The sequence below is a fragment of the Carassius gibelio genome, chromosome B1 (genome assembly GCF_023724105.1).
Source record: "Carassius gibelio isolate Cgi1373 ecotype wild population from Czech Republic chromosome B1, carGib1.2-hapl.c, whole genome shotgun sequence".
In the NCBI taxonomy this organism is placed as follows: Eukaryota; Metazoa; Chordata; class Actinopteri; order Cypriniformes; family Cyprinidae; genus Carassius; species Carassius gibelio.
In genome coordinates, this window is record NC_068396.1 from 16696224 (window position 1) to 16721886 (window position 25663).

The 25663-nt window shown below is 36.0% G+C and overlaps 1 long non-coding RNA gene across 1 annotated transcript in view; it reads right to left on the bottom strand.

Annotated features, from left to right (window-relative positions):
* Positions 1-714: 714 nt before the first annotated feature.
* LOC127949672 (uncharacterized) overlaps positions 715-25663 on the bottom strand; it is a 36454-nt gene continuing 11505 nt past the window's right edge. The window contains exons 2-3 of the long non-coding RNA XR_008152408.1: positions 7477-7553; positions 715-1392 (exon numbers count right to left, since the gene is read on the bottom strand). This is a non-coding gene — a long non-coding RNA (uncharacterized LOC127949672). The remainder of the gene's footprint in view (positions 1393-7476; positions 7554-25663) is intronic.

The following is a 25663-nucleotide window of genomic DNA, read 5'->3' on the forward strand; positions in this document are numbered from 1 at the left end:
AAAATAAAAAAAACACAAACAAAATTACAATGTTTCACATTGTTTTGACACTTTTTGTTTAGAAGGAAAATAACGAAAAAAGGAAAAAGTACAATAAAGGAAAATAAGGAAATAACAGTCCTTAAATTCTTAAACCAAACAAAAAAACAAAGAAAAGAGAAAAAAAAAGTCGTAGTCCAAGTTTACACAAAACCCATATTAATCCTATTAATCCCGTTGATTGAGCGGGTGTGTGTGTGTGTGTGTGTGTGTGTGTGTGAGCGTGCGCGTAAAATCAGCGGCACGAATCAGTCTGCGTTAGGGGCGTCCAGCCAGCTGCTGCATAAACAATGTTATGGGGAAACAAAAGTTAGGACGTTTGAATGTCCGATGTGACTTTACGTAAGGTGCTAAAATCTTAAAGTACCTGCAGAAAGTGAACTGGGTTCATCTGTCGCGCCGATATGCAGATAGGTTGCGACCGGCCGTCATGCGAAACCAATCTTCTTCGGATCGCACCCGGTCTATGCTCACCCACAAATCCCGCACAATAAGCTGCAGCAGCCGCAGTCATGGAGCCGTCAGGTAACACTCAGATTTTCTTTTTTTGTTTTTTTTCACACACCCCCTGCTTCCGTTTTGTCCTCCTTATATATCCATTTTCCATACCTCCTCCTAATTAAGGGTAGGGTAAAAGACCTGGCGCGGACTTTTTCCATATTGCCACACCTCACTTAATTAGAATAACAAGCTGAAATATTGTGAACTGTATATTAAGAATAATTCTTTATAGGCTTTATGGACAGACACGTTTTGAGTGACTCTTGAAGAATCAGCACCACATCCTCTTTTACCACTGTTTAAAGAATTTATCTTACAGAACAGATGCAAATTAATTTTGGATAGCTTGAATGGTTTTGTCGTGGTGATTTTTTTAAATAACAGTAAAAAAGTAACCAGTAAATGTCTTTTATTTTTTTAAAGTGCAGCTTCTAAACACTTCAAAAAAATGTACACATAGAAGACAAGTCATTCTGAGGAAATATGCATAGTTTCATGACTATACAACACTATATGGATGATAGAAAATTAAAAAACTATCATACATCTGATGTCACTCTGTCCCTCTGTCACAGTGGGTAATGTGTGTGTGTTTGTGTGTGTGTTTGTGTGTGTGTTAAGTGAATTAGGTGTGAAACTATCAGGGAGCATTTAGTCTCCAGCGCCAACATTTTACAGAACTGCCACTTTCCTGGAGTCTCAGAATTACTCGGTGTCAGGTTCTGAGAGATCTAAGATTCCAAAAAATGATTTAATTAGAATACCATGAAGTATTGTGAAATACTATATATTAAGGCTTTATATATAGGCTTTATGAACTGATTAGAGTGACTCGTGAAGGACCAGCACCACCTCTTCTTGTTCGATGGTTTGAGGAATATATCTTCCAGAAACCGGGATTAAGATTTAGGAGCTCATTTTTATTCCACCTCCTTTCTTGAAAAGTCTGTCTTGCAGAATTGACAAAAAATTAATCTTCACATTAATTCCTAATTATTTTGCAATTCTTTTTGTCAGTTCTTCTTGACCTGTTTTTCTTTTCCAGCTTTCCTGGACTATTGTATAGCACTCATAAATGATTAAATAAAAAATAATGGTAGTTATTAAGATTTATATGGTTTGGAATTGGTAAAATGTGCTTGGAAAAAAATCACAATAAAACAATGTTGAATGAATGCTATATAAATATTGTTCATGTTAACATAGTGTTTATAGACGGTTTCAACGGCATCAACATAAACAAACGTTAATGCGCGTGAGCGCTTTTGTGGACCTAACTTAACTTCCGGTAGACTCCGAATAGAATAAATAACAACAGCCAAGTCCCTCTAGAGTAGATATTTTTTGATAACAAACAAAATGTGTTTTCTGTGTGGATCAGGCGGACTTAATGAAAATGCTAATTCATTATTTGCCAGCAGGAGATGTTTTAAAGCATAGACATAAAGCGCAAGAAGTTTCCCCAGTAACAGCTGTAAACAAAGCAGAGCTGGTACGCTCACATGCTGCTTTATCAGGCATATAACATGCAAGTCTTCTTTTAGAAATACAACGATATAAAAACACCCGTGCCTCATTTTGATATTTAAACATAAATGTAAGGAATTAAACGTGCAGTACGTTACGTAACGTTACGTTAGTCATGTTTATTTAACGAAGCCTCTTTGAAAATAGATCAGTTTTAAAATTGTGGCGAGTCTCCAAAAATAAATAAATGTATGGGAAACACATCCCGCAGCACAACCACCTGAGCCCAACTTCAGTCTACTCATCACCTTGGCTTTAACTGCGTTTGTAGATGGCACCGCAGCCAGACCGATATACACAATACAGACCGGAAGTTAACTTAGGTCCAGGCGCGTGCGCCCGATGAAACCATCTATAAATGGAATCTTATTGTAAAGTGTTACTAAAGCTATATATATATATATATATATTGTTCTGTGAATGTGATTTTAAAGTCTAGATGATTCGGATTAACCCTTTAACTGCCATATCCCTTAAAACCTCACAGCCAGAGGGATATTGTGAATGCATGTGGCCGCTGGGCACAGTTTACCTGATGCCACCGGGGTGGCGATGGCATTGGTGGCTTGAGCCCGCCATCGCTGCTTGCAGCTATATTTATTATTTATTCTTCTAATTTTTTTCCAAGGTTTCGGGGGCTTTTGGGGTCCTTAACATGCTTAAAAAGTCTTGAAAATTGGCACACACATTGGAACCTGCGGCCATTAGGGCCGGGCAGAGACTGATACACGGGCGTGGCACAGGGGCTCTACAGCGCCCCCTGGAATACTGAGGGCCATATATCATACATTCTTGCACGTAGACACACGAAACTCGGTACACATGTAGATCTCATCAAACCAAACAACTTTCGCACTGCATGTCATAGGCTCCGCCCAACAGGAAGTTGGCTATTTTGGGTTTAGTAGTCATATTTTTCGTCAAAGTTGTGGGGGCTTTTGGGGTCCTTAACATACTCAAAAACTCTTGAAAATTTGCACACACTTTGGAATCTGTGGCCTTTAGGAGCCTGCAGAAGCTGGGACCCGGGCGTGGCACAGGGGCTCTACGGCGCCCCCTGGATCACAGTCAGAAATGTTGATGTATAGCTCACACATACTTGCCAATATTCATATGAAACTCAGTACACATATAGATCTTATTGTGCCGAACAACTTTCGTATTGAATATCATAGGCTCCGCCCAACAGGAAGTCAGCTATTTAGAGTAATGTAAAAAGCGCATGCTCTGGAATTTGAAATACTTGTCATAGGTTTTTTACTCGATTGCCGCCAAACTCGGTCAACATGATCTCAAGACGTTGGGGATGAAAAATTGCCAGGGGATTTTTGATATCTCAAACGGTTTGCTCGTGGCGAGGCTTTGAAATTATGGCGAGAAATGAGAAACAGGAAGTGTCTAATACCATCCACATACATTTCCTAATTTTAATCAAACTTCATCAGATTATTCATTGTATGATGTCGATCGCATATATGTGACTATTAGGAGTCAAAGTTATAGCGCCACCAAGTGGCAGCAGGAAGTGTGTCATTTTCAAAATGCTTTGAATTCAGCATCTTATTTTTACTCGATTTGCTTCAAACTTCATCAGAATAATGTTAAAACACAGCCGATATAAATCTGCTGGGGGGATATTGATATCTAAAAATATTGTTGCCGTGGCAACATGTCAAACTGGAATACTTCTCAGGTGATTTTGAGGCATATAACATGCTTAGAATATCATCAAACTCAGAACACATATCAGTATTAGTGACAGCTAGACACTGGCAAAATTTCATAAGAGGGCGTGGAAGAGGCACTCTATAGCGCCACCTTTTGTCAAAAGTGGGGGGGTTAGTTTTAGCTACAGACACCAAACTCAGTACAAAAATTGTTCTTATCAAGACGGACAACTTTCTAATTCACAGTCATCAGCTACGACCAACAGGAAGTCGGCTATTTTGATTTGAATGTGGATTGTTTTTTACATTTAGCTGTGAATTAATGCATACTGCTCAGAGGAGAGTAACACTATAAACACCAAACTTTGTCTACATGTTGAAAAAACATTGAGGAACTTAAATTGTGAATGGGTTTTGGATAGCTTGGATGGTTTTGTCGTGGGGATTTTTTTAAATGACAATAAAGATGGAATTATTAATTTTCCTGCATTTTTAAATTCCAAACACTTCAAAACCTTTTTTCATACAGAAAAAAAGTAATTCTGAGTAAATATGCATAGTTTCATGACTTTACAACACTGTATGGATAACAGAAAATTAAAAAAACTGTCAGACATCTCATCACTCTGTCCCTCTGTTTGAGTGTGTGTGGTTAGACTTCCATTGTCTGAGAGAAATAGCGCCCCTACAGGTGCAGTTACCGGACTAAAAAAGGGAGGAGACTGTCTTTTGGTTTCACTTTTAAATTGGTTAAAATACAAATAAATACTTGGATTTAATTCACACTGACAAGCTAAACCAACATATATGATTATTATCAGGTCAGGGCTCATTAATAATGGATGTGTGGTCAGTGATACGTGAGAAACACGAGAGATGAATCACTGCTCTGAGCAGGAGCATGTGGAATGATGAGCTCAGAAAAAACGAGTTTATTCTTGTTTTATAGCTATTTAAAATAAAGTATTGCAGCGATATCACACAATTCACCAATTAGAGCACACCAAGAGCTAAATTAAGATGTTTTTGAACTGTTTGTGTGAAAATGAAATATTCGCGGCTGCCTATCTGAAATCACTGCCTCCGATCAGCGCGCACAGTGTCACAAGTTCAAAACTAACGAATTTATTCTTGTTTAAGAGCTTTTTAAAATAAATTATTGCCATAAATACACACAATACATCCATTATAACACAACACGAGCTAAATGCAGGTGTTTGTGACCCATTTAAGTGTGCAAGACTATTTGAAAGCGCGACTGGCAGAATAACATATAACTCTCGAGCTGCAGGATTCTGCCTTTCGTCGTAAGAACGAACACATCACGGACAAGATTATTTCAAAATACATAATAGCTTGGCGAATATAAACGAAAACAGCCACGTGAACATAAACTGTTGAGTATTAAATCTGAAGTGGATCTACTGGATTTTAATATTAAGTGACCGCATATACCAGCTGCTTCTGTCTTCAATTTTAATCTATATAAAAAATTAAACTCATTCATCTTGGCTGCTTTTTTAATGTGTGTACGTATTTATTTATTATTTTGCTCTAACAAGACTTAATCTATATTTAATTAAATCAATTACATTTGATTTTACATTTGATTTTTCCATTTCTGCATCTAAACGCCTAAAAACCTAAAACATGCTCTATTATACTATTGTTAGCAATCTCTTTATCGTCCAATTTATCTGGTGTACACGCTTTTATTTTCATAATAAACTCGTTTGTTAGATTATACACAGTTATAGTGGTCTATAATAAATATTGACAGGTTTTATTCAAGCTGTTTAGAATGATTGCCGTAGGCAAATTTTTAAAAATGTAAATCCCCCCAAAAAAAAAAAATGTAAATAAATAAAAAAACATTGGAAAATAATAACTTGTACTTTTTTATACATTTTGTATAGTTTCATAGTTTATGCATTATAGTTATAAAAACAAACAAATTTAGCCACTCACATAGAAATCTTAGGCCTTATCCTTTTCTGACAGTTTTAGGGATTTTTAAAAATCCTAAAAAACCTTATTTGTGCTGCAAATAATAATTTCAAACTAATTTGATACTGACCTCTGACATCCTGTGACATGATATTTATTTGAATTTACATAATCTCATGGATGTAACAGTAAATCTGTTCAGCTCACAGATCAAGACTAAGCTGTAATGCAAACAGAACTTTCACAAATGCTTGTAGGTCAATAAAATCATTACAAAACACTTACAAATCATTTAAGGGATTTGATAACACTGTAAAATAATGTCTAATTTGTTAACATTAGCAAATGCATTGATAACACTTTATAATAACTGCACTCATTAGTAAATAGTCAGTTCATGCTTCATAAAGCCTTGTCCCAATATTAATAGTCAGTAGTAAGCAGTTTATAAATACAGCTATAAATAGCTCATTTATTAAAAAGGAGAGTAAAGGGTCAGTTATCTTCCTATGAAAAATAAAAAAAAATAAAAATAAACAAACAACAACACTGATTGATACAGAACTCAGAAATGTTATTGTGGATTTATGATAAAATCAGCCTGTAAATGAATTCATTCTCCTCCAAGAAGACACAAGTAGTTCACACCAAACTTTTTTAACATGAAGCCATATACTGAAGATGTTAAATTGCGAATGGGTTTAGGATACCTTAAATGGTGTGGCCATAGAGATTTATTAAAGTAACATAAAAAATACCATAGTTATTTTAGTATATCTTTAAAATTTTTAATTCCAACTCTTCATAATTTTTTATATACCTAGAAGTCATCATTTGAAGGAAGCACAGTAAGTTTCATAGCTTTATCATTTTCAAGAGCCAGCATAAAATTAAAACTATCATAACATATAAATCAAGCTTGCAATTCTTAGTACCAATAATGGCCACCAGATGGAGCTATAGGATCACTTTTAAATAATTATTGTAGAAATAAGTATGATTTAAATCATTTATAGAAATCTTTCAAAGAAAAATAATATGAATTTTATGTATTTTACTGATAAAATGACCCTCACTTTATTAGAATAACAAGCTGAAGTATTGTGAACTGTATTTTAAGAATAATTCTTTATAGGCTTTATGGACAGATAAGTTTTGAGTGACTCTTGAAGGATCAGCACCACATCCTCTTTTACCACTGTTTAAAGAATGTATCTTACAGTACAGGTGCAGATGAATTTTGAATAGCTTGAATGGTTTTGTCGTGGTGATTTTTTGAAATAACAGTAAAAAAGTAACCAGTAAATGTCTTTTATTTTTTTAAGTGCAGCTTCTAAACACTTCAAAAAAATGTACACATAGAAGACAAGTCATTCTGAGGAAATATGCATAGTTTCATGACTATACAACACTATATGGATGATAGAAAATTAAAAAACTATCATACATCTGATGTCACTCTGTCCCTCTGTCACTGTGGGTAATGTGTGTGTGTGTGTGTGTGTGTGTGTGTGTGTGTGTGTTTGTGTGTGTGTGTGTGTGTGTGTGTGTGTGTGTGTTAAGTGAATTAGGTGTGAAACTATCAGGGAGCATTTAGTCTCCAGTGCCAACATTTTACAGAACTGCCACATTCCTGGAGTCTCAGAATTACAATGTGTCAGGTTCTGAGAAATCAAAGATTCCAAAAAAATGATTTAATTAGAATACCATGAAGTATTGTGAAATACTATATATTAAGACTTTATATATATGCTTTATGAACAGATTAGAGTGACTCGTGAAGGACCAGCACCACCTCCTCTTGTTCGATGGTTTGAGGAATATATCTTCCAGAATCCAGGATTAAGATTTAGGAGCTCATTTTTATTCCACCTCCTTTCCTGAAAAGTCTGTCTTGCAGAATTGACTAAAAATTAATCTTCACATTAATTACTAATTATTTTGCAATTCTTTTTGTCAGTTCTTCTTGACCTGCTTTTTTCTTCTTCTTTTCTGACCTCATGACCCAGTCAGTATTTTTTGTACAATGGTCAAGTCTTAACTTATCCATTTCTGTATTGCATTTGTGTTTGATATTTCTCATGGGTATTTCATAATTTTCGACCTTACAGTTTGAGTTAAAAGTCTATTTTAGCGCATTTCATCTGTAAAAGAAAACATGCCTAATGATTCTGCACACATGAATATAAGGAGATTTTCTCTTCCAGCTTTCCTGGACTATTGTATAGCACTTATAAATGATTGAATAAAAAATAATGGTAGTTATTAAGATTGATATGGTTTGGAATTGGTAAAATGTGCTTGGAAAAAAATCACAATAAAACAATGTTTTAATGTTTAAGTTTGGAATATTAACTGACATAAATTAATGCTATATAAATATTGTTCATGTTAACATAATGTTTATAAATGAAATCTTATTGTAAAGTGTTACTAAATATATATATATGTTTGGGGAATATATATGTATATTGTCCTGTGAATGTGATTTTAAAGTCTAGATGATTCGGATTAACCCTTTAACCGCCATATTCTTTAAAACCTCACTGCCAGAGGGATATTGTGAATGCATGTGCCCGCTGGACACAGTTTACCTGATGCCACCGGGGTGGTGATGGCATTGGTGGCTTGAGCCCGCCATCGCTGCTTGCAGCTATATTTTATTATTATTATTATTATTATTTTTTTTTTCCAACGTCTCGGGGGCTTTTGGGGCCCTTAACGTGCTTAAAAAGTCTTGAAAATTGGCACACAGATTGGAACCTGCGGCCATTAGGGCCGGGCAGAGACTGATACACGGGCGTGGCACAGGGGCTCTACAGCGCCCCCTGGAATATGGAGGGCCATATATCATACATTCTTGCTCGTAGACGTATGAAACTCGGTACACATATAAATCTCATCAATCCAAACAACTTTCGTACTGCATATCATAGGCTCCGCCCAACAGGAAGTTGGCTATTTAGGGTTTAGTATTCAAATTTTTCGTCAAAGTTGTGGGGGCTTTTAGGGTCCTTAACATACTCAAAAACTCTTGAAAATTTGCGCACACTTTGGAATCTGTGGCCTTTAGGAGCCTGCAGAGGCTGGGACCCGGGCGTGGCACAGGGGCTCTACGGCGCCCCCTGGAACACAGTCAGAAATGTTGATGTATAGCTCACACATACTTGCACATATTCATATGAAACTCAGTACACATATAGATCTCATCGTGCCGAACAACTTTCGTATTGCATGTCATAGGCTCCACCCAACAGGAAGTCAGCTATTTAGAGTTATGTAAAAAGCGCATGCTCTGGAATTTGAAATACTTGTCATAGGTTTTTTTCTCGATTGTCGCCAAACTCGGTCAACATGATCTCAAGACACTGGGGATGAAAAATTGCCAGGGGATTTTTGATATCTCGAACGGTTTGCTCGTGGCGAGGCGTTGAAATTATGGCGAGAAATGAGAAACAGGAAGTGTCTAATACCGTCCACATACATTTCCTGATTTTAATCAAACTTCATCAGATTATTCGTTGTATGATGTCGATCGCATATATGTGACTATTAGGAGTCAAAGTTATAGCGCCACCAACTGGCAGAAGGAAGTGTGTCATTTTCAAAATGATTTGAATTCAGCATCTTATTATTACTCGATTTGCTTCAAACTTCATCAGAATAATGTTAAAACACAGCTGATATAAATCTGCAAGGGGGATATTGATATCTAAAAAATTGTTGCCGTGGCAACATGTCAAACTGGAATACTTCTCAGGTGATTTTGAGGCAAATAACATACTTAGAATTTCACAAAACTCTGAACACACATCAGTATTTCTGATAGGAACTTAAATTGTGAATGGATTTTGGATAGCTTGAATGGTTTTGCCGTGGTGATTTTTTTAAATGACCTTTCAAAGGGAATCATTATTGTATTTTTAAATTGCAGCTTCCAAACACGTCAAAGAATTTTTTCATACAGATGAAAAAGTCATTCTGAGGAAATATGCATAGTTTAACGACTTTACAACACTGTATGGATAACAGAAAATTAAAAAACTGTCAGACATCTCATCTCACTCTGTCCCTCTGTTTGAGTATATGTGCTTCAGACTTCCATTGTCTGAGAGAAATAGCGCCCCTACAGGTTCAATTCCCGGACTTTTACTTTCACTTTTAAATCGGTTAAAAATACAAATAAATACTTAGATTTAATTCACACTGACAAGCTAAACCAACATATCTGATTATTACCGGTTCAGGGCTCATGGATAAATTATTTCTGGCCAGAGATACGTGAGAAATAGGAGAGATGAATCACCGCTGTGATCACGAGCGTCTGGAGTAAAGAGCTCAGAGAAAACGAATTTATTCCTGTTTTAAAGCTTTTAAAAATAAATTATTACAGCGATATCACACAATCAACCAATTAGAACACACCAAGAGCTAAATTCAGATGTTTTTGAACTGTTTGTGTGAAAATGAAATATTTGTGGCTGCCTATCTGAAATCACGCCTCCGATCAGCGCGTACAGTGTCCAGCTCAAAACAAACGAATTTATTCTTGTTTAAGAGCTTTTTTAAATAAAATATTACCACAAATGCACACAATAAACCCACTGTAACACAACAAGAGGTAAATGCAGGTGTTTGTGACCAGTTTAAGTGTGCAAGACTATTTGAAAGCGCGACTGGCAGAATAACATATCTCTCGAGCTGCAGGTTTCTGCCTTTCGTCGTACGAACGAACACATCACGGACAAGATTATTTCAAAATACATAATAGCTTGGCGAATATAAACGAAAACAGCCACGTGAACATAAACTGGATCTACTGGATTTGAATATTAAAGTGACCACATTTACCACTTGCTTCTGTCTTCAATTTTAATCTATATAAAAAAGGAAACTCATTCGACTTGGCTGCTTTTTTAATGTGTGCGTATTTATTTATTTACCTTTTTATACATTTTGTATAATTTCATAGTTTGTGTATTACAATTATAAAAACAAAAATAAATTTAGCCACTCACATATAAATAGCTTAGGCCTTAAACTTTTTCTGACAGTTTTAGGGATTTTTAAAAATCCTAAAAAAAACTTATTTGTGCTGCAAATAATAATTTCAAACTCATTTGATACTGACCTATGACATCCTGTGACATTATATTTATTTGAATTTACATAATCTCATGGATGTAACAGTAAATCTGTTCAGCTCACAGATCAATACTAAGCTTTAATGCAAGCAGAACTTTCACAAATGCTTATGAGTCATTTAAGGATTTGATAACACTGTAAAATAATGTCTAATTTGTTAACATTAGCAAATGCATTGATAACACTTTATAATAACTGCACTCATTAGTAAATAGTCAGTTCATGCTTTATAAAGCCTTGTCCCAATATTAATAGTCAGTAGTAAGCAGTTTATAAATACAGCTATAAATAGCTTGTCCTTGGTTTATAAGCACATTTATTAAAAAGGAGAGTAAGTTATCTTCCTATGAAAAATAAAAGATAAAAATAAACAAACAACAACACAGATTGATACAGAACTCAGAAATTTTATTGTGGATTTATGATAAAATCAGCCTTTAAATGAATTCATACTCCTCCACATACTACTCCATACTCCTTTTTCAACATGATGCCAATATACTGAGATGTTAAATTGTGAATGGGTTTAGGATAGCTTAAATGGTGTTGCCATAGAGATTTATTAAAGTAACATAAAAAATACAATAGTTATTTTACTATATCTTTAAAATTTTCCATTCTAACTCTTCATAATTTTTTATATACGTAGAAGTCCTCATTTGAAGGAAGCACAGTAAGTTTCATAGCTTTATCCTTTTCAGGAGCCAGCCTAAAATTAAAACTATCATAACTTATAAATCAAGCTTGCAATTCTTAGTACCTATAATGGCCACCAGAGGGAGCTATAGGATTACTTTTAAATAATTATTGTAGAAACGAGTATGATTTAAATAATTTATAGAAATCTTTCAAATAAAATAATATGTATTTTAGGAATTTTACTGATAAAATGACCCTCACTTAATTAGAATAACAAGCTGAAGTATTGTGAACTGTATATTAAGAATAATTCTTAATAGGCTTTATGGACAGATACGTTTTGAGTGACTCTTGAAGGATCAGCACCACATCCTCTTTTACCACTGTTTAAAGAACTAATCTTACAGAACAGGTGTGAATGAATTTGGGATAGCTTGAATGGTTTTGTCGTGGTGATTTTTTGAAATAATAGTAAAAAAGGAACCAGTAAATGTCTTTTTATTTTTTTAAAGTGCAGCTTCTAAACACTTAAAAAAAAATGTACACATAGAAGACCAGTCATTCTGAGGCATATTTCCTCAGAATGACTGGTCTCATGACAATAGTTTCATGACTATACAACACTATATGGATGATAGAAAATTAAAAAACTATCATACATCTGATGTCACTCTGTCCCTCTGTCACTGTAGGTAATGTGTGTGTGTGTGTTAAGTGAATTAGGTGTGAAACTATCAGGGAGCATTTAGTCTCCAGCGCCAACATTTTACAGAACTGCCACTTTCCTGGAGTCTCCAGAATTACTCGGTGTCAGGCTCTGAGAGACTTAAGATTCCAAAAAATGATTTAATTAGAATACCATGAAGTATTGTGAAATACTATATATTAAGGCTTTATATATAGGCTTTATGAACAGATTAAAGAGACTCGTGAAGGACCAGCACCACCTCCTCTTGTTCGATGGTTTGAGGATTAAGATTTAGGAGCTCATTTTTATTCCACCTCCTTTCCTGAAAGTCTGTCTTGCAGAATTGACTAAAAATTAATCTTCACATTATTTCCTAATTATTTTGCAATTCTTTTTGTTAGTTCTTCTTGACCTGTTTTTCTCTTCCAGCTTTCCTGGACTATTGTATAGCACTCATAAATGATTAAATAAAAAATAATGGTAGTTATTAAGATTGATATGGTTTGGAATTGGTAAAATGTGCTTGGAAAAAAATCACAATAAAACAATGTTTTAATGTTTAAGTTTGGAATATTAACTGACATGAATGAATGCTATATAAATATTGTTCATGTTAACATAATGTTTATGAATGGAATCTTATTGTAAAGTGTTACTAAAGTTATATATATATATATTGTTCTGTGAATGTGATTTTAAAGTCTAGATGATTCGGATTAACCCTTTAACTGCCATATCCTTTAAAACCTCACTGCCAGAGGGATATTGTGAATGCATGTGCCCGCTGGGCACAGTTTACCTGATCCCACCGGGGTGGCGATGGCACTGGTGGCTTGAGCCCGCCATCGCTGCTTGCAGCTATATTTATTATTATTATTACTTTTCTTCAAGGTTTCGGGGGCTTTTGGGGCCCTTAACATGCTTAAAAAGTCTTGAAAATTGCCACACACATTGGAACCTGAGGCCATTAGGGCCGGGCAGAGACTGATACACGGGCGTGGCACAGGGGCTCTACAGCGCCCCCTGGAATATGTAGGGCCATATATCATACATACTTGCACGTAGACGAACGAAACTCGGTACACATATAGAACTCATCAATACAAACAACTTTCGTATTGAATATCATAGGCTCCGCCCAACAGGAAGTTGGCTACTTGTGGTTTATTATTCATATTTGTCGTCAAAGTTGTGGGGGCTTTTGGGGTCCTTAACATACTCAAAAACTCTTGAAAATTTGCACACACTTTTGAATCTGTGGCCTTAAGGAGTCTGCAGAGGCTGGGACCCGGGCGTGGCACAGGGGCTCTACGGCGCCCCCTGGAACACAGTCATAAATGTTGATGTATAGCTCACACATACTTGCACGTATTAATATGAAACTCAGTACACATATAGATCACATCGTGCTAAACAACTTGCGTTTTGCATGTCATAGGCTCCGCCCAACAGGAAGTCAGCTATTTAGAGTTATATAAAAAGCGCATGCTCTGGAATTTGATATACTTGTCATAGGTTTTTTACTCGATTGCCACCAAACTCGGTCAACATAATCTCAAGACATTGGGGATGAAAAATTGCCAGGGGATTTTTGATATCTCGAACGGTTTGCTCGTGGCGAGGCGTTGAAATTATGGCGAGAATTGAGAAACAGGAAGTGTCTAATACCATCCACAAACATTTCCTGCTTTTAATCAAACTTCATCAGATTATTCATTGTATGATGTCGATCACATATATATGACTATTAGGAGTCAAAGTTATAGCGCCACCAACTGGCAGCAGGAAGTGTGTCATTTTCAAAATGCTTTGAATTCAGCATATTATTTTTACTCGATTTGCTTCAAACTTAATCAGAATAATGTTAAAACACAGCCGATATAAATCTGCTGGGGGGATATTGATATTTAAAAATATTGTTGCCGTGGCAACATGTCAAACTGGAATACTTCTCAGGTGATTTTGAGGCATATAACATGCTTAGAATTTCATCAAACTCAGAACACATATCAGTATTAGTGACAGCTAGACACTGGCAAAAGTTCATAAGAGGGCGTGGAAGAGGCACTCTATAGCGCCACCTTTTGTCAAAAGTGGGGGGGTTAGTTTTAGCTACAGACACCAAAATCAGTACAAAAATTGTTCTTATCAAGACGGACAACTTTCTTATTCACAGTCATCAGCTACGACCAACAGGAAGTCGGCTATTTTGATTTGAATGTGGATTTTTTTTAAATGACAGTAAAAATTGAATTATTAATTTTCCTGCATTTTTAAATTCCAAACACTTCAAAACCTTTTTTCATACAGAAAAAAAGTCATTCTGAGGAAATATGCATAGTTTCATGACTTTACAACACTGTATGGATAAAAGAAAATAAAAAAACTGTCAGACATCTCATCTCACTCTGTCCCTCTATTTGAGTGTGTGTGCTTAGACTTCCATTGTCTGAGAGAAATAGCGCCCCTAGGTGCAATTCCCGGACTAAAAAAGGGAGGAGACTCTCTTTTGGTTTCACTTTTAAATCGGTTAAAATACAAATAAATACTTGGATTTAATTCACACTGACAAGCCAAACCAACATATATGATTATAACCAGGTCAGGGCTCATTAATAATTGATGTGTGGTCAGTGGTACGTGAGAAACACAAGAGATGAATCACAGCTCTGAGCAGGAGCGTGTGGAATGACGAGCTCAGAAAAAACAAGTTTATTCCTGATTTATAGCTATTAAAAATAAAGTATTGCAGCGATATCACACAATTGACCAATTAGAACACACCAAGAGCTAAATTAAGATGTTTTTGAACTGTTTGTGTGAAAAAGAAATATTTGCAGCTGCCTATCTGAAATCACCGCTCCGATCACCGCGCACAGTGTCACAAGTTCAAAACAAACGAATTTATTCTTGTTTAAGAGCTTTTTAAAATAAATTATTGCCATAAAAATTTTTGAAAGCGCGACTGGCACAATAACATTGATCTCTCGAGCTGCAGGATTCTGCCTTTCGTCGTAAGAACGAACACATCATGGACAAAATTATTTCAAAATACATAATAGCGAATATAAACGAAAACAGCCACGTGAACATAAACTGTTGAGAAATAAATCTGAAGTGGATCTAGTGGATTTTAATATTAAGTGACCGCATATACCAGCTGCTTCTGTCTTCAATTTTAATCTATATAAAAAATTAAACTCATTCATCTTGGCTGCTTTTTTAATGTGTGTACGTATTTATTTATTATTTTGCTCTAACAAGTGGTCTATAATAAATATTAACAGGTTTTATTCAAGCTGTTTAGAATGATTGCAGTAGGCGTATTTTTTTAAATGTAAATTAAATAAATAAAAAACATTGGAAAAGAATAACTGTTGTACTTTTTTATACATTTTGTATAATTTCATAGTTTATGCATTATAGTTATAAAAACAAATAAATTTAGCCACTCACATAGAAATCTTAGGCCTTAGCCTTTTCTGACAGTTTTAGGGATTTTTAAAAATCCTAAAAAAAACTTATTTGTGCTGCAAATAATAATTTCAAACTAATTTGATACTGACCTATAACATCCTGTGACATTATATTTATTTGAATTTACATAATCTCATGGATGTAACAGTAAATCTGTTCAGCTCACAGATGAAGACTAAGCTGTAATGCAAGCAGAACTTTCACAAATGCTTGTAGGTTAATAAAATCATTACAAAACACTTACAAATCATTTAAGGGATTTGATAACACTGTAAAATAATGTCTTATTTGTTAACATTAGCAAATGCATTGATAACACTTTATAATAACTGCACTCATTAGTAAATAGTCAGTTCATGCTTTATAAAGCCTTGTCCCAATATTAATAGTCAGTAGTAAGCAGTTTATAAATACAGCTATAAATAGCTTGTTCTTGGTTTATAAGCACATTTATTAAAAAGGAGAGTAAAGGGTCAGTTATCTTCCTATGAAAAATAAAAAAAATAAAAATAAACAAACAACAACACAGATTGATACAGAACTCAGAAATGTTATTGTGGATTTATGATAAAATCAGCATGTAAATGAATTCATACTCCTCCAAGAAGACACAAGTAGTTCACACCAAACTCTTTTAACATGAAGCCAATATACTGAAGATGTTAAATTTCGAATGGGTTTAGGATACCTTAAATGGTGTGGCCATAGCGATTTTTTAAAGTAACATAAAAAAAAAATACAATAGTTATTTTACTATATCTTTAAAATTTTTCATTCCAACTCTTCATAATTTTTTATATATGTAGAAGTCATCATTTGAAGGAAGCACAGTAAATTTCATAGCTTTATCATTTTCAAGAGCCAGCATAAAATTAAAACTATCATAACATATAAATCAAGCTTGCAATTCTTAGTACCAATAATGGCCACCAGTTGGAGCTATAGGATTACTTTTAAATAATTATTGTAGAAACAAGTATGATTTAAATCATTTATAGAAATCTTTCAAAGAAAAATAATATGTATTTTATGTATTTTACTGATAAAATGACCCTCACTTAATTAGAATAACAAGCTGAAGTATTGTGAACTGTATATAAAGAATAATTCTTTATAGGCTTTATGGACAGATACGTTTTGAGTGACTCTTGAAGGTTCAGCACCACATCCTCTTTTACCACTGTTTAAAGAATGTATCTTACAGAACAGGTGTGGATGAAATTTGAATAGCTTGAATGGTTTTGTCGTGGTGATTTTTTTAAATAACAGTAAAAAAGTAACCAGTAAATGTCTTTTATTTTTTTTAAGTTTAGCTTCTAAACACTTAAAAAAAATGTACACATAGAAGACAAGTCATTCTGAGGAAATATAGTTTCATGACTATACAACACTATATGGATGATAGAAAATTAAAAAACTATCATACATCTGATGTCACTCTGTCCCTCTGTCACTGTGGGTAATGTGTGTGTGTGTGTGTTTGTGTGTGTGTTAAGTGAATTAGGTGTGAAACTATCAGGGAGCATTTAGTCTCCAACGCCAACATTTTACAGAACTGCCACTTTCCTGGAGTCTCAGAATTACAATGTGTCAGGTTCTGAGAGATCTAAGATTCCAAAAAATGATTTAATTAGAATACCATGAAGTACTGTGAAATAATATATATTAAGACTTTATATATAGGCTTTATGAACAGATTAGAGTGATTCGTGAAGGACCAGCACCACCTCCTCTTGTCCGATGGTTTGAGGAATATATCTTCCAGAATCCAGGATTAAGATTTAGGATTTTATTCCACCTCCTTTCCTGAAAGTCTGTCTTGCAGAATTGACTAAAAATTAATCTTCACATTCATTCCTAGTTATTTTGCAATTCTTTTTGTCAGTTCTTCTTGACCTGTTTTTTTTTCTTCTTTTTTTCTGACCTCATGACCCAGTCAGCATTTTTGTACAATGGTCAAGTCTTAACTTATCCATTTCTGTATTGCATTTGTGTTTGATATTTCTCATGGGTATTTCATAATTTTCGACTTTGAGTTAAAACAGTTTGAGTTAAAACTCGTTTTTAGCGCATTTCATCTGTAAAAGAAAACATGCCTAATAATTCTGTACACATGAATATAAAGAGTTTTCTCTTCCAGCTTTCCTGGATTATTGTATAGCACTCATAAATGATTAAATAAAAAATAATGGTAGTTATTAAGATTGATATAGTTTGGAATTGGTAAAATGTGGAAAAAAATCACAATAAAACAATGTTTTAATGTTTAAGTTTGGAATATTAACTGACATGAATGAATGCTATATAAATATTGTTCATGTTTACATAATGTTTATAAATGAAATCTTATTGTAAAGTGTTACTAAATATATATATTGTTCTTTGAATGTGATTTTAAAGTCTAGATGATTCGGATTAACCCTTTAACTGCCATATCCTTTAAAACCTCACTGCCAGAGGGATATTGTGAATGCATGTGCCCGCTGGGCACAGTTTACCTGATGCCACCGGGGTGGTGATGGCATTGGTGGCTTGAGCCCGCCATCGCTGCTTGCAGCTATATTTATTATTATTATTCCGCTTCTCCAAAATGAATCGCATTTTTGAGGGCCTAAACATGCTCAAAAAGTCATGAAACTTTGCACACACCTCTGAACTGGCGAAAATTTACGTCTGATATGGGTTTCAGAAGTGGGTGTGGCAAAATGGCTCGACAGCGCCACCTATACACGTTCAATGGTGTGCGCCTCGAGCTATATTTCACGTACATGCATGAAAATTGGCACACACATGTAACACACCAATACCTACAAAAAAGACTCTTGGACCAAAATTCTAAACCCAACAGGAAGTCGGTTATTTTTAATTTTATGAGCAAGTTTTGTGTCATTTTTGTCATTTCCATGCGCTGTATTTTAACAAACTCCTCCTAGAGATTTATTCAGATCAACACCAAATTTAGTATGCCTAATTTAAAGGCCCTTGCGATGTTAAATTGCGAAGATTTTGAGTTTTCGTTAATGGGCGTGTCCGTGGCGGCCTGGCGAATTTCGTTGATTCGCCATGAAAAATGAAGTTGCTATTACTCAGACATACAATGTCCAATGCGCCCAATACTTCACATGTTTAATAAGACTCCAGGCCTGAACATATTTACATGCCTATATTCAGTTATAGTCATAGCGCCACCTATAGGCAACAGGAAGTGACATATTTTACACTTCGACAGACTACTCCTAGAAATGTTTTGACATCAAAGTCTTTTTTTATGGTCAGTCTAATCTAAAGGCCTGTAAAATGCTAAATTGTGAAGATCTTGAGCTTTCGTTAAGAGGCGTATCCATGGTGCCCTGACAAAGTTCAAAGTCTCGCCAAGGGAATAAAAGTTGTTGTAACTCAGGCATAAAATGGCAGATCTTCCCCAAACTTTACATGTTTGATCAGAGTCCTGGCCTGAACACATCTGAAGGACAATAATCCATCGGGTGTGGCAAAATGGCTTGATAGGACCACCTATACACTTTCAACAGAGTGCGCCTCGAGCTATGTTTCACGGACATGTACGAAAATCGGTACACACATGTAACACACCAATACCTACAAAAAAGTCTCTTGGTATGAAATCCGAATCCCAACAGGAAGTCGGTTATTTAGAATTTTATCTGCAAAATTGGCATTGTTTTGGCCATTTTCAGGGGTTGTACTCTAACGAACTCCTCCTACAGACTTATTCAGATCAATACCAAACTTGGTCAGTTAAATCTAAAGGCCTTTGCGATGTTAAATTGCGAAGATCTTGAGCTTTCGATAAAGGGCGTGTCCATGGCGGCCTGACAAATTTCGATGTTTCGCCATGAAAAAGGAAGTTGCTGTAACTCAGACATACAATGTCCAATCTGCCCCAAACTTCACATGTTAGATAAGACTTCTATCCTTAAAAAATCTACATGACCATTTTCAGTTATAGTCATAGCGCCACCTGCTGGCAACAGGAAGTGACATGTTTTACGCTGCGACAAACTACTCCTAGAATTTTTTTGAGATTAATGTATTTTTTGTGGTCAGTCTAATCTAAAGGCCTGTGCAATGTTAACTTGTGGAGATCTTGAGTTTTTGTAAAAGGGTGAATCCAAGGCGCCATTACAAAATTTGATGTCTCGCCACAGCAAAAGAAGTTGTTGTAACTCAGGCATAATTTGTTCGATCTTCCCCAAACTTCACATGTTCGATAAGTGTCCTGCCCTGAACACATCTGAAGGCCAATATTCCATTATAATGATAGCACGACCTGCTGGCAACAGGAAGATTGGCACATATATTGAGTAAACTTTGATATATTCCACTTATATTTATGAGTTTAGATGCATATTTCTCACTGTTCACCTATTTACTAAAGCCACTCGCTCCCGGTGAGCCCGTGTGCGAGGGCCCATTCATTGCTGCTTGCAGCTTTAATTAGGACCCGAGCACCGAGGTGCGAGGACCCTCTTGTATCTGCTTTGTTTATTAGGGCTCGAGCACCGAGGTGCGAGGACCCTCTTGTATCTGCTTTGTTTATTCTTCTTCTTCTTCTTCTTCTTCTTCTTCTTCTTCTCCCGAATGAATCACATTTTTGAGGGCTTTAAAATGCTCAAAAAGTCATGAAAATTTGCACACGCGTCAAACCTGGTGAAAATTTTCGTTTGATATAGGATTCAGAAGAGGGTGTGGCAAAATGGCTCGACAGGACCACCTATACTAAGAAAATCAACAGCCTTCCGGCTATATTTCACGTACATGCACGAAAATTGGCACACATATGTAACACACCAATACCTACAAAAAAGACTCTTGGACCGAAATTCTAAACCCAACAGGAAGTCGGTTATTTTTAATATTATGAGCACATTTTGTGTAATTTTGGTCATTTCCATGTGTTGTATTTTAAGGAACTCCTCCTAGAGATTTCTTCAAATCAACACCAAATTTGGTATGCCTAATCTAAAGTCCTTTGCGATGTTAAATTGCGAAGATCTTGAGTTTTCGTTAAAAGGTGTGTCCACGGCACCATGGCGATGTGAATAAAGATGTTATAACTCAGGCATAAAATGTCCGATCTTCCCCAAACTTCACATGTGTGATAAGAGTCCTCACCTGAACAGATCTGCATGCCAATATTCCACCGGGTGTGGCAGAATGGCTCGATAGCGCCACCTATACACTTTCAACGGAGTGTGCCTCGAGCTATGTTTCACGTACATGTACAAAAATTGGTACACACATGTAACTCACCAATATCTACAAAAAAGTCTCCTGGTACAAAATCCGAATCCCAACAGGAAGTCGGTTATTTTGAATTTTCCCTGCAAAATTGGTGGTGTTTTTGCCATTTCCAGGTGTTGTACTTTAACAAACTCCTCCTAGAGATTTATTCAGATCAACACCAAACTTGGTCAGTGTAATCTAAAGCCATTTGCGATGTTAAATTGCGAAGGACTTGAGGTTTTGTTAAAGGGCGTGTCCATGGCGGCCTGACAAATTTCGATGTTTCGCCATGAAAAAGGAAGTTGCTGTAACTCAGACATACAATGTCCAATCTGCCCCAAACTTCACATGTTGGTTAAGACTCTTAACCTGAACAGATCTACATGCCAATATTCAGTTATAGTCATAGCGCCACCTATTGGCAACAGGAAGTTACATATTTTACACTGCGACAAACTACTCCTAGAAATTTTATGACATCAATGTCTTTTTTGTGGTCAGTCTAATCTAAAGACCTGTGTGATGTTTAGTTGTGAAGATCTTGAGTTTTTGTTTAAAGGTGTGTCCATGGCGCCGTGATGAAGTTCAATGTCTCGCCATGGGAATAAAAGATGTTATAACTCAGGCATAAAATGTCCGATCTTGCCCAAACTTCACTTGTGTGATAAGGGTCCTGGCCTAAACAGATCTGAAGGCCAATATTCCATCGAGTGTGGCAAAATGGCTCGATAGCGCCACCTAGACACTTTCAACGGAGTGCGTATACACTGTAAACGGAGTGCGCCTCGAGCTATGTTTCACGAACATGTACAAAAATCGGTACACACATGTAACACACCAATACCTACAAAAAAGTCTCTTGGTACGAAATCCGAATCCCAACAGGAAGTCAGTTATTTCGAATTTTCTCTGCAAAATTAGTGTTGTTTTGGCCATTTTCAGGGGTTGTACTTTAACAAACTCCTCCTAGATATTTATTCAGATCAACACCAAACTTGGTCAGTGTAATCTAAAGCCTTTTGCGATCTTAAATTGCGAAGATCTTGAGGTTTCGTTAAAGGTCGTGTCTATGGCAGCCTGACAAATTTCGATGTTTCGCCATGAAAAAGGAAGTTGCTGTAACTCAGACATACAATGTCCAATCTGCCCCAAACTTCACATGTTAGATGAGACTCTTGACCTGAACAGATCTACATGTCCATATTCAGTTATAGTCATAGCGCCACCTGCTGGCAACAGGAAGTGACACATTTTACGCTGCAACAAACTACTCCTAGTATTTTTTGTGATCAGTCTAATCTAAAGGCCTGTGCAATGTTCAATTGTGGAGATCTTCAGTTTTTGTTAAAGGTTATGTCCATAGTGCCATGACAAAATTTCATGTATCACCATATGAAGAGAAGTTTTTTTTTAACTCAGGTATATAAAGTTCGTTCTTCCCCAAACTTCACATGTTTGATAAGAGTCCTGGCCTGAACATATCTGAAGGCCAATATTCCATAGCGCCACCTGCTGGAAACAGGAAGATTGGCACATATATGGAAGATACTTTGAAATATTCCACTTATATTTATGAGTTTAAACGCATATTTCTCAGCGTTCACCTATTGACTAAAGCCACTCGCTTCCGGTGAGCCCGGGTGCGAGGGCCCATTCATCGCTGCTTGCAGCTTTAATTAGGGCTCAAGCCTGGAGGGCGAGAGCCCTATTGTTTTCCTTAGGATTATTTGTTATTAGGGCTCAAGCCTGGAGGGCGAGAGCCCTATTGTTTTCCTTAGGATTATTTTTTATTAGGGCTCAAGCCTGGAGGGCGAGAGCCCTATTGTTTTCCTTAGGATTATTTTTTATTATTATTATTATTATTTTTTTTTCTAACGTTACGGGGGCTTTTGGGGTCCTTAACATGCTCGAAAACTCTTGAAAATTGGCACACAGATTGGAACCTGCGGCCATTAGGGTCGGGCAGAGACTGATACACGGGCGTGGCACAGGGGCTCTACAGCGCCCCCTGGAATACTGAGGGCCATATATCACACATACTTGCACGTAGACACATGAAACTCGGTACACATGTAGATCTCATTAAACCAAACAACTTTCGTACTGCATGTCATAGGCTCCGCCCAACAGGAAGTTGGCTATTTAGGGTTTATTATTCATATTTTTGGTCAAAGTTGTGGGGGCTTTTGGGGTCCCTAACATACTCAAAAACTCTTGAAAATTTGCACACACTTTGGAATCTGTGCCCTTTAGGAGCCTGCAGAGGCTGGGACCCGGGCATGGCACAGGGGCTCTACGGCGCCCTCTGGAACACAGTCATAAATGTTGATGTATAGCTCACACATACTTGCACATATTCATATGAAACTCAGTACACATATAGATCTCATTGTGCCAAACAATTTTCGTATTGCATGTCATTGGGCTCCGCCCAACAGGAAGTCAGCTATTTAGAGTTATGTAAAAAGCGCATGCTCTGGAATTTGATATACTTGTCATAGGTTTTTTACTCGTTTACCACCAAACTCGGTCAACATGATCTCAAGACATTGGGGATGAAAAATTGCCAGGGGATTTTTGATATCTCGAACGGTTTGCTCGTGGCGAGGCGTTGAAATTATGGCGAGAATTGAGAAACAGGAAGTGTCTAATACCATCCACATACATTTCCTGATTTCAATCAAACTTCATCAGAGTATTCATTGTATGATGTCGATCACATATATGTGACTATTAGGAGTCAAAGTTATAGCGCCACCAACTGGCAGCAGGAAGTGTGTCATTTTCAAAATGCTTGGAATTCAGCATCTTATTTTTACTCGATTTGCTTCAAACTTCATCAGAATAATTTTAAAACACAGCCGATATAAATCTGCTGGGGGGATATTGATATCTAAAAATATTGTTGCCGTGGCAACATGTCAAACTGGAATACTTCTCAGGTGATTTTGAGGCATATAACATGCTTAGAATTTCATCAAACTCAGAACACATATCAGTATTAGTGACAGCTAGACACTGGCAAAAGTTCATAAGAGGGTGTGGAAGAGGCACTCTATAGCGCCACCTTTTGTCAAAAGTGGGGGGGTTAGTTTTAGCTACAAACACCAAACTCAGTACAAAAATTGTTCTTTTTAAGACGGACAACTTTCTAGTTCACAGTCATCAGCTACGACCAACAGGAAGTTGGCTATTTTGATTTGAATGTGGATTTTTTTACATTTAGCTGTGAATTAATGCATACTGCTCAGAGGAGAGTAACACTATACACACCAAACTTTGTCTACATGTTGAAAAAACATTGAGGAACTTAAATTGTGAATGGGTTTTGGATAGCTTGGATGGTTTAGTGGTGGTGATTTTTTTAAATGACAGTAAAAATGGAATTATTAATTTTCCTGCATTTTTAAATTCCAAACACTTCAAAACCTTTTTTCATACAGAAAAAAAGTCATTCTGAGGAAATATACATAGGTTCATGACTTTACAACAATGTATGGATAACAGAAAATTAAAAAACTGTCAGACATCTGATCTCACTCTATCCCCCTGTTTGAGTGTGTGTGCTTAGACTTCCATTGTCTGAGAGAAATAGCGCCCCTACAGGTGCAATTCCCGCAAAAAAAAAGGGAGGAGACTCTCTTTTATTTTCACTTTTAAATCGGTTAAAATACAAATAAATACTTGGATTTAATTCACACTGACAAGCTAAACCAACATATATGATTATTACCATGTCAGGGCTCATTAATAATTGATGTGTGGTCAGTGATACGTGAGAAACACGAGAGATGAATCACCACTCTGAGCAGGAGCGTGTGGAATGATGAGCTCAGAAAAAACGAGTTTATTCTTGTTTTATAGCTATTAAAAATAAAGTATTGCAGCGATATCACACAATTCACCAATTAGAACACACCAAGAGCTAAATTCAGATGTTTTTGAACTGTTTGTGTGAAAACGAAATATTTGCGGCTGCCTATCTGAAATCACCGCCTCCGACCAGCGTGTGTCACTAGTTCAAAACAAACTAATTTGTTCTTGTTTAAGAGCTTTTTCAAATAAAATATTGCCATAAATGCACACAATACACCCATTATAACACAGCAAGCTAAATGCAGGTGTTTGTGACCCGTTTATGTGTGCAAGACTATTTGAAAGCGACTGGCAGAATAACGTATCTCTCGAGCTGCAGGGTTCTGCCTTTCGTCGTACGAACGAACACATCACGGACAAGATTATTTCAAAATACATAATAGCTTGGCTAATATAAAAGAAAACAGCCACGTGAACATAAACTTTTGAGAAATAAATCTGAAGTGGATCTACTCGGTTTGAATATTCAGTGACCGCATTTACCTGCTTCTGTCTTCAATTTTAATCTATATATATAAAAAAGGAAACTCATTCGTCTTGGCTGCTTTTTTTAAATGTCTGTGCGTATTTATTTATTTACTTTTTTATACATTTTGTATAATTTCATAGTTTATGTATTATAATTATAAAAACATAAATACATTTAGCCACTTACATAGAAATATCTTAGGCCTTATCCTTTTCTGACAGTTTTAGGGATTTTTAAAAATCCTAAAAAACCTTATTTGTACTGCAAATAATAATTTCAAACTCATTTGATAATGACCTATGACATCCTGTGACATGATATTTATTTGAATTTACATAATCTCATGGATGTAACAGTAAATCTGTTCAGCTCACAGATCAAGACTGAGCTGTAATGCAAGCAGAACTTTCACAAATGCTTGTAGGTCAATAAAAATCATTATTA